Source organism: Macrobrachium nipponense, chromosome 1 (assembly GCF_015104395.2).
Source record: "Macrobrachium nipponense isolate FS-2020 chromosome 1, ASM1510439v2, whole genome shotgun sequence".
Lineage (NCBI taxonomy): Eukaryota > Metazoa > Arthropoda > Malacostraca > Decapoda > Palaemonidae > Macrobrachium > Macrobrachium nipponense.
In genome coordinates this window covers 137,702,685-137,716,599 of record NC_087200.1, presented here as the reverse complement: position 1 = coordinate 137,716,599, position 13,915 = coordinate 137,702,685, and the positions used below count along the sequence as shown (strand labels likewise).

Sequence of the window (13,915 nt, the reverse complement as noted above, 5' to 3'; positions counted from 1 at the left end):
GGAGCCTTCCAAGAGGTATCAGAAGTGGCGTATGGCTTGGTAGACGGCCAACAACTTGCGTTCGAAGGTGCTGTAGTGGGTCTCGGCAGGTTTCAGTTTCCTGTTGAAGAATGCGAGCGGCCAAGGAGACCAATTCGTGACCTGCTCCTGGGCAGCTCCGCAGGTGATGTTGCTGGCGAGTCTCAAGGCCGTATTGGGATCCTGGTGAGCCAAGGTGATGGCCCTGGTGAGTGACGTCTTTTTGAAGGCCCGTTGTTGCAAGGCTACAAGGCTTCCCATACCAGCTTCTTCGGCTTCCCCTTCAGGACCTCCGTCAAGGGGGACATGGTGCGGGCAATGTCTGGGATGAAGCGGCAGTAATAGTTCACCATGCTGATGAACTTCTACAGGGCCTTGATCGTTGTCATTATCGGAAACTTCTCTATGATGGCTACCTTCGAGGTCTTGGGGCGCATGCCCGTTAGGGAGATCTCGTGACCGAGGAAGTCCACCTCCACGCCGAAGATGCATTTGTCGAAGTGGAAAACCAACCCGTTCTCCTGGAGACACTCCAGTACTGCTTGCACATGGTTGACAGCTCCTCCGTTGACCTGGAAAAGATCAGTATGTCGTCCACATAGCAGATACAGAATGGCAGGTCTCCCAGGATGCTATCCATCAGGTGTTGGAAGGTGTCTCCGGCATTCCTCAGGCCGAAGGTGGAATACGAGAAGACAAAGGACCCAAATGGCGTGATGATGGCTGTCTTGGGGACATCATCGGGGTGTATGGGAACTTGCAAATAGGACTTAAGTAGGTCCATCTTCGAGAAGATCTTTGCTCTGTGAAGGACCTTGGTAAGATCCTGCATGTTCAGCAAGGGACAGTGATCGTGTGTTGTCACCAGGTTTAGATGACGGTAGTCCCCATAGGGTCTCCAAGTGCTGTGCGGCTTCCTCACCATGTGGAGGAGCCACTCCCATGGGCTTGAGGCCTTCCTGCATCTACCCATCCGTTCCATTTCCACGAATGCCCTCTTGGAGGCTGTTTGGCAGGAGTCGGCGGAACTTCGCATGTGTGTGGGAGGGCCCTTGGTTGTTTTATGTTGGTATATATGTACCATGCTTGGCTGGGGTCCAGGCCACCTGACGGAGTTCTCACTTGAATATGTCAGGGAACTCTTGCAGGAGGGCACCGTATCTGTGGGACATGATGGAACACACAGTGGGTATGCCTGGACCCGTGGCAAGTGGGAGGGAGCAACAGGTCGCTGTGTCGAGAAGATGCTTGCAGCCCATTTCTACCAGGAGCCCATGCTGCGCCAGGAAGTCTCCCCTCAGGAGAGGGTCCTTGACGTCCAAGATGATGAACGGCCAGATGTAGGTGCGCGTCCCAGGATGGAGATTTTCAGGGGCTTCGTAGGAATGGATGGGAATCCTGTTCGTGGCCACAAGGGGGGCTGTGGTGTCGAGAGTGTTGCTGTGGTCCTCTCCTGACAGTGGGAACACCGACTGCATCACCCGGGTGTTGACCAGCATCCTGCGGCCGGAGATCACATCGTGGATGTTGAAACCTATGGGGTGTGGTTTTGATATGGTTGCGGCCATGGCTGTTGATGTGGGTGGTTGCCTTCCCCTTTTTTTGACGAGGAGGAGCAGGGGGCTTTGAACCTTCTGTTGTTCCTCCCAAACTTACAGTGGTAGAAACATCAGGGTGTGTTGTTCCCCCGTTGCTGCAAGGAGGCCTCCCTTCTGTGCACAGCGTTCACCTGTTTGTCTGCAGGATCCTCCGTCATCTGGCTATTGGTTGACGGCGTGGCGGCAAACTTTGCGGCCCTGGCGGCTTTGGTGAGTTTCTGGGCCTTGTCCACCAACTCGTCCATGAGAAGGGCAACAGCCTCTGGAATCTGCCCCCATGCCTACGGAGACAGTTGGCAGAGGAATATTTCTCATGACAGGCTGATTTCTTTTTTCCGCCTGTCCTAGTAGTAGGAGGCCCATCAGCTTGTCCTAGGCATCCTTCGGGTCCGGGCTACTCATCGGGTGAATGATGAGTTTGAGAACATGGGCGGCCCTCACAGGGATGGAGAGGGAGTACGTCTTCACAAGCTTCTGCTTAAGCTCGCTATAGGTAATCTGGCCGACCTGCGCGTTTAGCGATTCTCGCCCATGAGTACATTCCATTAGGGGAATAGCTACCTCTTCAGCTTTCCTAAGGAACTATTCAGTGTCATCGATTTTGGAAGCAGTAACCTGGAAATCGACTTCTGTCTTCACGTCATTCTACCTAAAGGACATTGTTTTCTTCGATGGAAGGTTACTTGCTGGGGATCTTTCATGGCCACCAATGCGGTAGCGTGGTAAGTTCTCACATCGAGCGTTAGTGAACAGAGGTGGGGTTATTACTTAAGGTCTGTAGCTTTAGCAAAAGTGTTTTTTCCTTCTTTTAGTTTTTCTTCATTAACAGTACACATTATTAAGAAATAGGTAGGCAGATAGCATGGATGAATGACGACGACGCTTCCAGCAAGCTTCTTCGCCTTTGGTGATCAACAAAGAACCAGAAGTAGCTGCTCAGGCAGCTCCTCCTCTGTACATGAGAGGCCTAGCAGCCACATGGGAGGCCCCTTTTCCCTCCACACATGCGAGGTATTGAGTACCACATGGGAGGTCATCTAGACAGAGACGAGGCCTGACTGACGAAACTGACACAAGGTACTCTATGCTGGCAATCTTATCCAAAGATCTGAGTATACGGGTGAGTGACAATGCATTGTAGGTGAAACCGAGTTACCTGCGCTTGATTGCGGAAGGGGTCGGGCTGATTGTGATTGATCCCACCTCCTAAATGTTGTTAATCGGGCTAATTCAGGTGTTCAGGTGGTGTATTGCAATATGAAGTTTTCATTATAAAACTAATATTGTAATATTTACCTGAACACCAACGCCTGAATGACTCCCACCCTCCTCCCCTCCTCAATGAATAGTGATTAATGCAATTGAAGGGAGAGCGCTCTGCTGACCGGTCCTGGCAACGGTGATACAGGTTACTCAGTAGTTTACCTGCAGTGTTGGTAGCGCTGGCAGTTAAAAAATTACCCATTTACAGGTAATTCTGTGGGGATATAGTAGTTTGGGCTGGTCAGTGACCAGGGCAAATTTAGGTGTTCAGGTAAGTATTACAATATTAGTTTTATAATGAAAACTTCATTTTGGTGCCCTAGGGGTTAGTGTAACCAGTTTTATTGTTGTGGAGGGGTTCTGTGAGGAGGATGCTGGCAGTAGAGAGTTTGTCAGCAGTGGATGAAGGCTGAAAGATATTAAAATTTGTTAGCAAATTGGTAAGAAGGTAGGTGGGGTGGTGGGGGTACCCCACTCATCTGCCATAAACCAGCACTTTTTCTGCAATTGTCTAGTTGAGACTGCTTTCTATTTCCTTGAATAGGAGACAGAACTTTTGGCTCAAGTCCTTGTGTCCAAATCGTGTGGCGAGTCCTTCATGTTACCTCAGAGCCTAAGTTATGTTCAGAGGCATTCAGATCTAGAGAAGTGAGAACCATACTTTTAAGACTTGATAGCTATAGCAGGATCTTTCCCATCTTATTGAAAATATTTCATTGCTCCAAAGGTTACTACTACGATCAGAAAGTTAGTTGGACTTGCAAGTTTTCCTTCCATTTGGAGGAGAGGAAACATTGCTGTTACCAAAGGAACTAAGACTGGCCTCATACCCCTCAGAATATAGGTTGATTCATACCCCTCAGAATATAGGTTGATTTCAATTTCTGTACTCCTGTTTTGTGTAAGGTTATATTTTAGTCACTCTCTTAAGTGTTTTTGTTTTATTAGATTTTTTCAAGACAATAATCTGCTACCAGCATTACAGTTTTGAGTCAGATGTATCAGTGTTATTTTCTATTCCATCATAATTATTTATTTATCACCATAGCCAATAACTTGTCTCTCTCTGCAGGCTGATTTCCCTTTGCAGCCCTCTTGGGATTCTAGTGAGTGGACTCTGTCCATAAGGATTTTCAGTAGAGGATTTAAAGATTGACAGAAAAGACATCTTACTGAACCATCAAGTTGAAGCTTCTTTTATCTTTTTTTTACTTTATGTATGTTGTTTGTGTGGGTGTGTGTGTGTGTGTGTTTTTTTTTTTCAACAAAGATTTGAACAAAGTGAAAAATAAAGGTGTGAAGGATGTAAGCACAACAAAAGCAAATGACTAAAGGTCTGAAATATGTAAGCTGTCGTTTGGCTACATCACATGAATAGTGCTAGTCTATCCAGTTTTGTTTTATTCATTCTCCTCTAGCTTGTCGAGGGGAAAATGCACATGAGGTAGGTGATCAGCCCATGCACTATGGAAGCGCCAACCTAGAGAGACACTTGCCAGCCTGTCCCCAGAGAGTGGCTTGTGTTCATGGTATGTATGGTACCACCTACCCTGCATTGTTGGCTGCTTTGCTGAAGTACTATGGATGTTTCTGTCCCTCAGTATTCTGAGTGGCCTGTCTTTTGCTGCTTTTTCTTATAGGTACTCATTACTGTTGAGCCTCTTGTAATAGTGATCTTTCTTGCTTGGATGTGACCCACGTGGTATCAACCACAGCCTTATTTGTCTGAAGCTACTACTCTTCCTTAACAAGTCATCTGCTAAGGGCAGTTCTTACTTGTGTTGTACAAAAAAGAAAAAGAGATCTAAAATATCTTACTAATCTTCATAGCATCCTACCTAACTTGGTGCTTACCCCCAACACTAGCCTTGTGATGTTTTTTGCATGTTAAATTACACATTACCTAACATAACCACCCAGGCCGTAACATCCTGTCAGAACAGGGATTCATTCTACCTGGACCATCCAGCCCACATTACCTCACAAATAGTTATATGCCTACATGATTGAGAGCTTCAAAAATCCTTGCCTATCCTCCATCTCCCATAACCTAGCATAAACTTATTTAAAGGTTGGTTTAAGGATGTCAATCATTGATTGGAAGTGGATTGTCTTTCATTCTTGGATAGTTTAAGAGAGTGTTTTGTTCACTTCTTCGCTGGATATATCTTCTAAGGTAATTGATATACTATCACTTCATGCTATCATAGGCATTTGATGTTCCATGCATGTATGTGCAGTTGTGCCAGTAGTCACAAAACTGGGAGACAAGTTAATAATCTGATGTTGGTAATCCTCACACATCAGTTATCCATAACCATGCTTATCATCATCCTGTATTTCATTCTTTTCCTTGATGAATTTATTTGATACATTTGTTCAGCTGCATTCAATGGCCAGTCTGTTGAACATCAAGAAATACTTGAATTGCCTCCATATCCTCAAGACCCCACCCATCCAACTATTGCCATCCCCTGCTATAGAAGGACTTCCTGACTTTTGTCCTGTTCAATGACAGTGGTACACTGTTAGCCAATTGGTTCTAGAGATAGCCTGTGCCAGCAACTGTTTTATTTTTGGTTGCTCGGCAATCTCAGTGCCATGTTTAGTTATTTGATGCAGGTTGATGACTGCCTGACTGATGGTCTCCTCTTCTGATCGTGTCATAGAGTTCAAAAAGAAATTCTCTTGTTTCTTTGTACAGTGTGAAAGTCACTAAATGAGTGAAGACACGGGGTATATAACCCTGATCCCCTTAGGCTACTCATCCTGCATAAAAGTGAAAAGGTGACATGTACAGGATTGGGAAGAACACAGTGATTATCTGAGTTGACGTAAAAGATATGAATGAATGATATGAATGTCAGGTACTGTTGGACTCTTATGGTGTCCTGTTGGGATGGCGGAAGAGTATAAATGTGCCATTCCATGGAGTGTGAAGTGAAAATTTAGAATGGCAAGAAAATAATACATTGCAGAAAGCTTGGCTTGGTTTGGATGCTAAAAAAAAAGGAAATAAGTAGTGGTGTTGGATGACTGAAATACAAGCTAGGTGGCAGGAAATATTTATTAATATGTATGGATTGCCTAGACTGAAAGAGAATGGAGAGTCTTAAGGAAATGTTTTTGGAAAGTTGCTTGATTGTATTGAATACGTGCATGGATTCTAAAGAAAATAGTTACATTTGGGGAATGTGAGGAAAAGTTTGTTGGTTTATGTATCACTACAGATTAGTTTGAAGAGTTAAAGTATCATTCAAGTCTGTTATGTTTGCATTCGTTGCATCAGTTTTAAACCTTGTCTTTCACCCCCGACCTCTTCTTTCATGTGGAATCCATGGAAAGGATCAACAAACAGCAAAGTTCGTGTAACAGCCAAACACCCGGTTACTTACTACGTTCTCCAGTATTTAACCTCTGCACATGTACATCGATCTCATTTTTGCATTTACTTATTTATGAATGATTTCAGTTCACTTAGCATATTCACTGGAATACCATATATAGTTAGTTACTCAAGATCTTCCATAATACTTAATATAGATATGCGGACGTTGTCCACTGCCCTCTAGTAATCAACAGATGCAATCGGAAGGGACTTTATATATCAGTTTCTTTCTCCGTGATTTTGAGATGAGTATTATTCCGACAATCCAGTTGCCAGAATCACGCTCAAGTGAATACCGGTGAAAAATTGCTTTAGGAGTTTGTTTATGCCGGGTAAGGAAACTTCTTCAAGATTAGTTTCTTAGGGTTAGCAGGAGTATTGTATGACCTGTAATATTAGCTTTATCTATTTTCGAAATGTTTATATATTTTGTATATTAAAATGTTGGTGATGATAATGTATACCGATCATATGTTTGTGTATTTCATCTGGTATGCTGAGCACCTTAAATGCGTCTCCCGTCGTAGTTTCGTGCATTCAGTGTTAGTTGTCACAAAATAACTTTATAAGACGTAAACAATAGTTATTCGCTTGCAGTAGAAAACCCTGAAAATCTCTCTTCTGAGGGAAGGGCCTGTAACTCAGAGCATAAGAACAATTGGTGAATGGTGTGAAAAAGAAAATTTCACCTATTGTCAGACATGTTTATTTATCCATTTATTATTATTGTCTTTTCTTTTTAAGAAGTGAGATCATTTCTTCCTGTATTTCCCTTTACCTTTTCTTACTTCCTGATGAGCACTGTGCCGCATTCTTTGGAAGTTTGAATTTCAAGTCAGTGACCCCTGTGGGCTTGTTCCATATAAATAGGGTTCACCTTTTGAATAATGATAATATCATCTTAGCTTTTACATTTACTCTTGCCCAGAGTGAATGTCACTTAACTCTTTGAAGCGTTTCCATTTCTGAAGGAAAGGTTGTTATAGTACTGGCTGCTGAAGAGCAACACCCCGGCCGTACCAACACAAGGATGGCTGAATCAAAATAGTAAAGGAAGGGAACAAATAACTTCACTTCAAGTTTCGGGGCGCATGAGTTAATTGCCGTAGTTTTTTTGAATTTTGAAGTGTAATTATGGATAGGTAAATCACAGGGAATTATAGTAATATGTCTATATGTTATTGGGGTATGGTTAGTATTTATACTTAATCAACTGTTTAGTTTGTCGTTGACCTGATTTAGAAAAAAGAAAAAATATGATTTTGTAGCAGTTCTGTTTGAAAAAATGTAAAATGAAGGCAACTTGATATAATAACTTTGAAGTGCCAATTCTTTTCAATAGTGACGTGGAGTCAGTCGTGAAGTTTTGAACTTTTGGCACTTTCAAAGTCAACTCCTCTGGTCTAAGGAGACGCTCAGAAAATTAAGGCAGTAAAAAGGTTTTCTTCCTGTTTGTTTGTTTGTCTGAACTGCCGTATCGATTCCCAGTGATGATAATTCAACACTGATCCAAATTAGGTAAAGGTTGTATGCTTGGTTCCAACTGGTGCTTTTCATCAAGACTATTCCGCGACGCGGTTGTTCGTTTCCTGTTTGTTTATGAGGAAGAAGATGTTTGGTATTAGGGAAAACATTTGTTTGTTTATCATTCTGATTCCAACATTCGTTTATCCAAGCATATTTTAAGTCGTCATTAAGTTGAAGTGCAAGAACCGCCGCGGCCAATTGTATGCTTGGAGTATTCATCTATAAACGCGAAACAAGAGATGTAGTAAGCAGATTAAGATGGCATCGACTTGACCAAAAGTCCTCGAAATTCCATCGAGGGGGTGTAACTCAGAGGTAGAGTGCTCGCTTCGCATGTGAGAAGTCCCGGGTTCAATCCCCGGCACCTCCAGACTCCTGTTTAATTCTTGCTCACCTCTTTCAAGCACTGTCTTCATTCTTGTGCAGCTTTAAGAAAATATGCTTGCAACTGTGCGTTAGAGGAAGTCGTAATGAGAACTGTGGGCCACCAAGGACATGCTCCTAAAGAACGTGACCGAATGTGGGAGTCGGGGCTTGGGGAGATAGATGTCCGGAATCGTCGTGGGTGGACGGGTTCCAGTAATGTTTGATGACGTCATAGAAACGGCCTGACGTCATCAACGTGTTCCTAGGTGGGCGTGTGGCGGCAACTCTTTTGATCTGTATCCCGACAGACGCTCGGAAAACATTCTGCCCATTAATGTACCTGCTGGATGTTCATGGAACATGACACCGCGCAAATACTCTCTATTATTTACAACAGTCTGTCCCTCCCACTCACTGTTTCTTGGGTCTAAGGAACAAGAGACGTGCTGATGCAAAAGCAAATTCCACAATCTCTCTCTCTCTCTCTCTCTCTCTCTCTCTCTCTCTCTCTCTCTCTCTCTCTCTCTCTCTCTGACTTGACGTTTTGTGCATGATGCGAAAATGAAACCCAGCTTTAGTCCGTTTACAATTTGAACTGCTGGGAACGAAAGAATGATGAAATTTGCTCTCAAAGATTTCAAAACTTTATTTATATATATATATATATATATAAATATGATATATATATCTATATATATATCTATAATATATATTATATATATATATTATATATTATATATATATAAAACGGTCACTGCAAAATTTGGATGGTATGCAGATAGTAATTGGAGGCTATAATTTAAATTTGAAATGCCATCAGCACTGTTATGTGTTGTGTATTGGGAAGAGGGAAGGAGAGTGGTGGCGGTGGGCGACTTGTGGCAGATTCAGAGCATCGGACTGTGATGTGACTCAAATGATGATTGTAAACTAAATGAATAACTGGGGACAACGGATGACCTGCAGATGAAAATTCACAATTAATCCTGCACTCAGCCAGAGGAAAACTTGATTGAAAGTGCCAGAAAATTCCTATCTACCATTAGTGAAAATCGTGTCTGGTATTCATGAAATTGTAGGACTTAAACTATTATCTTGTAGGATTTACTATTAACTGGTCGGAATCTTGTTGTAAAATAGGCAAGAGATGCTAAAACTCATAGCTGACACCTCTGAAGTTTCATGGTAGAAGGCAATGGCATCTATGGATTTTGATTGTGGTGGTCATTGGTTTGGATTGGGGACAATAACAACTATTCGATCTTGCTGAAACGACCAAGTTGCACGTTCAGTATACACAGAAAGGATGAAGGAACCATTCATTCGTTGCTTGCTGTCTACATTGGAACCAGTCCAACTTGTTGCTTCGTTCTCGTCATTTCCCTTCCTGGCTCGTTTTGTTGTGATCCTCTAATTCCACTCGTCTATCTATACCTGGTCTTTGAAGTAGATTAGTTTACTTACTCTAGTTTTCACTGTGTAGTTGACTAGACGGTTTATCTATGCTTTCATTATCATCTTAGAATACATGTAGGTAAAGTATGCGTTAATATATTTAGGTGTCTTTGATTAGACAAAAGCCATGTGTCTACAAGTTGCGTTCATATGTTAATATCGCACACTTTTTATCTCATAGAGAACCAGTGGACCAAATGAAACCAAATTTGGCAGAAGTGATCCTTATATATGCAGACCTTACCCATTGGGTATTGCTGCTTCTGGTCAGATTGATCAAACGTTCGCTATATTTGGCATCCATTCACTTGCATTCCTTGAAAATGTAATGGGATCATATATTCTATAAGGTACTTTAGTAGCGTATGCGTACACGATGCGCAAACATGTAAATTATATATGTATAAAAAATTGGCTTACATAAAGAGAGGGAGAGACACTATAAAACGCGTTGTCCCTTGTGGCGTCATTCATTTTCATCCGATAAAATGTTATTGTAAGATGATTGTTATCAGATTATGCTGAATTTGACCAGACCGGGTTTCATACATACTACATACACTTTGTTTCGGTTAGGAGTGGCTGTATGACCTCATAACGGAAGTTTGCTACGTTCAGGACAGTTATATGCACTAGTCACTAGTGGATCTAAATTTGATGCTGTTGTGGAGTTGGAGTATTTTTCCAGATGTTGAACGAAGTTTATAACGCAGTTCTTCAGTTTTTGTAGCATAACTTTTACTGTGCTGCAGGAAATTTTTGGTATTGAAGATAGAGATAGTAGTTTATCTACATTTATCCCTTGCGTGTACACTAAGCTATAGATTTTAATTGGAAATACCAATTGATGTTTGCAAGGAATGCAGTTATGCATGATGCATACCCATGCATTGCGCTTCCATGCTTAGACTGTTCCCGAAATTGAAAAAAGACGAAAGAAGCTTTTGCAGCTATTACGAGAGATGGAAGGTTCACTGCTTTAGTAACGAATTTCGTTTAGGCAGGGTAACCAAAGGCATTATGCCGAGCGCTCGATCCGTTTTACTGTGCGGCACTTAAGTACCGGTCGATTGACCTAGCCTTCGGGGTTCAGGATGCACGGATGAATAGAGTAGTTATCGTCTGTCCAGAGATCTCCCAGGTGATGTTACGTATGACGTGAGTGGTGCATTCCAGACTGTAGAGCAGTGGTTCTCAACCTGGGGGGCGTCAGCAATTTCCAGGGGAGGCGCGAACCCTAAGGAAAAATGAATAAAAAAATCTCTCATTATATTCGTTATTCTCTTAACAAAAGTGAGGAACTAATATTTAGAAGTATGAAAAAATGCAAAAGTATCGCCCTATAACGTTAGTTTCCTAGATTCTACTACTCTAGTTAGGCTCGTTGGGCTGACAATGTTTTATGATTATTGACCTCCTTTCTTTTTCTCTTTTTTTTCAAGTCTGGGAGGGAATTTTACTCACATATGCCAGGGGGGCGTGGTCATATAAAGGTTGAGAACCACTGCGTTTAGATGAAGTGAGGTGCCTTTAAGGAAATCATTATAAAAAAAAACTATTGCTCAAAGGCATATTGGTATTTATGGAGTATGGATGGAGTCAGTAATTGATTTATGATCATTTTTACCAAGAATTTGGTTAATTTAGAAAATGTTTCAGCACGTTTCTTGGGTTATTTTACTAACGTGAGTTATTTGACGCCGGTCTACAGGAACAAATTGGTCCCTTAGTAAGTCTTATCACCAGCCAGTGACTAAAATAACTTCATAATTTTTTTTCCAAAGCCGTTACTAGTCACTGGTTAAAGTAGTGTACAATTCCAGCTATTACTGCAGTTTATTACCAACACTGAAATAAATTGAATTAAAAAACTCTGCGTAAAATGATTTAGGATCAGTGATTTAGTTAACCTTTGGTAAAAGGGGATGCATTACTGAACGTAGACTTAAAGCTTCTTTATAACCATCACAAGGTAAAATGACACGTTGCAATTAGTGATTAGCTTGAATTTACAACCATTAATTAAAACGGCCAAGAATCATGGGATGAAACGACTTGACGTCCATGGGTAGATAATATGATATTAATGATATTGACTTTAACAATTGCATTTAGATGATTTGTTGCTAGTCGTTGATTAAATTAACGGAATAGGAACCATTTAGGTAAATTCTTTACGACTAATAGAAAAGGATTTAACAAGCATCACGCGAGAGAATAAGTTTAATAAATAAATTAAATTACAAGCACCGGAAATAATCAAATGCTTAAGAGCAGTCAGTCACTGATTAAATCAGACGAGCATGGCTTGCCACACATGGCAGTAAGGAATCTCACAAATGATTTCAGGTGAATGTTAAGCCTTCTGGCATCAACACTGAAAATACAGGTCCAATATAAATCGCAGTTGCAAATAGGATATACACATTACATATATGCTTATCTGTGTCAATTTTGGGATCTAGTGGAAGTGGTGATGGTTTTGGTTTACCCACATATAGTAGGTATTCATTTTAAATCGAAAAGCAGTATGTAAAATTGTTTTGAGTAATTGTAACAATATATCAATAATATAGATATTTACGAGAGAGAGAGAGAGAGAGAGATAGACAGTCCCTTGTTGGTGGCGCCCCGCTCGGAAGTAAATCGAACCACGCATTCTGAATTTTGCCAAGAGATGGCGGAACTCTCTAGCGGTCTTTGAAGATTAAGTTCTTTTTAGAACCGAATGTAATTTGGATTAAAATATATTGTTATTGACTTGATGCTACGAAAAGTATTCTCATATTTTCATTAGTTTTCAAAGTCGAAACGCCGTCATGCTTTAGGCGGAAGTATAATTTTATAAGAACTTGCTCTACACCAAGCACGTTCAGCGCAGAGCTTACGTTATCGACTCACGCTTTCTTCAAGGTTGAAGGTGGGGCAAAAAGTAAATGACTTGGAGGAAATTTGGTTGAATGCGATAGTGCGGATTTTAGTTGTTTCCTTGCTTACTCAGTTGTTTATTGATATTCTGTGTCGTTTTCGAGAGGAACGAAAATGAATGCATGATATTGTAATTTCAAACCTAATTTTTTAATAATGTAAATTATCTTATTTTAAAATAATGACTTTGCCTTTCATTGTTTAATTTTAAAATTAATTAGTTCTTCATTCTAATCTAGGTCAGAGTATTATATCCCGTCAAAAATAAGGTAGGAAGGATAGGAAGCTTTAGACACGTATATTAGTAAAAGCTTCAGGAATGTTGCTATCACATATCATTGATATTGATAATTTTGCATGTCTTTGGAAATAGGATATTGTTATTTTATGATAAAACAAACAGTTAGTCTCCACTGAAATGATAAACTTAGCTTTCAAGAAGGCCTATCTTAATTCTTTTTCTCAGTGATGGAGAGTACCTCAAGCCCTGAGGCGATTCGAAGAATCTTCTTTAAACAGCTGGTGGTAGTAGTATGGCTGAATGTGAACTTCATTGGGGGACATTTCTTATGCAGGAACCATAAGGTGAATCTGTTTGTTAATCGTACATACGGGTCCAGTCAGAGAGTTCAGTAGTCCTTCTGAGCTGACCATATTCATAAAATTTGAAAACTATGGTCTAGTATCCTACTTAAGAACGGAATGGATAAGAATATTATGAACTCCTATTTCTAATTCGCGTGTAGAAATTAGTTTTCTGTGAAAGAAAACTATTGAGATGGCGTTGTCTGTCCGTATGCACTATTTCTGTCCATCCTCTGGTCTTAAAAACTACTGAGGCTAGAGGGCTGCAAATTGGTATATTGATCATCCACCCTCCAATCATCAAACTTATCAAATTGCAGCCCACTAGTCTTAGTTTTTTATTTTGTTTTATTTAAGGTTAAAGTTATCCTTGATCGTTTGTCTGGCACCGCTATGGTTCCAACAACACAGGCCACCACTTAGCCATGGCTCAGAGTTTCAGAAAACTCAGTTGCGCTAAAGAAATTTCGCCGCTTTTTTTTTTGTGTGTGTTTCATATACTAGATAAAAGTTGTTTTAGTAAGTTCGTTCAAACGTAAATATACAGAAAAGAAAATGACAACAGTTGGTAACAACAGAATAAGTCTCATAACCCGTCCCGCGGGCCAGAGCTTCCTTAATGAAATTTGATAGATAAGTTACTGACAGTCATCGCGAAGAAGATGAAGCTTGAACTCTTCTCCCGACGTAACTTGCTGACCCAAAATGACGAATAAGACCAATACTTAAGGATGGAATGTAATGTAATATAATGAGATGACTATAACATATTTGAAGAAATACAAGT

The 13,915-nt window shown here is 40.9% G+C and overlaps 1 non-coding gene across 1 annotated transcript; it reads left to right on the top strand.

Moving 5' to 3' along the window:
- The first annotated feature begins 8,092 nt into the window (after nucleotides 1-8,092).
- On the top strand, nucleotides 8,093-8,164 carry Trnaa-cgc (transfer RNA alanine (anticodon CGC)). Its single transcript has one exon. It is a non-coding gene; the product is annotated as a tRNA-Ala (tRNA).
- Nucleotides 8,165-13,915: the final 5,751 nt, after the last annotated feature.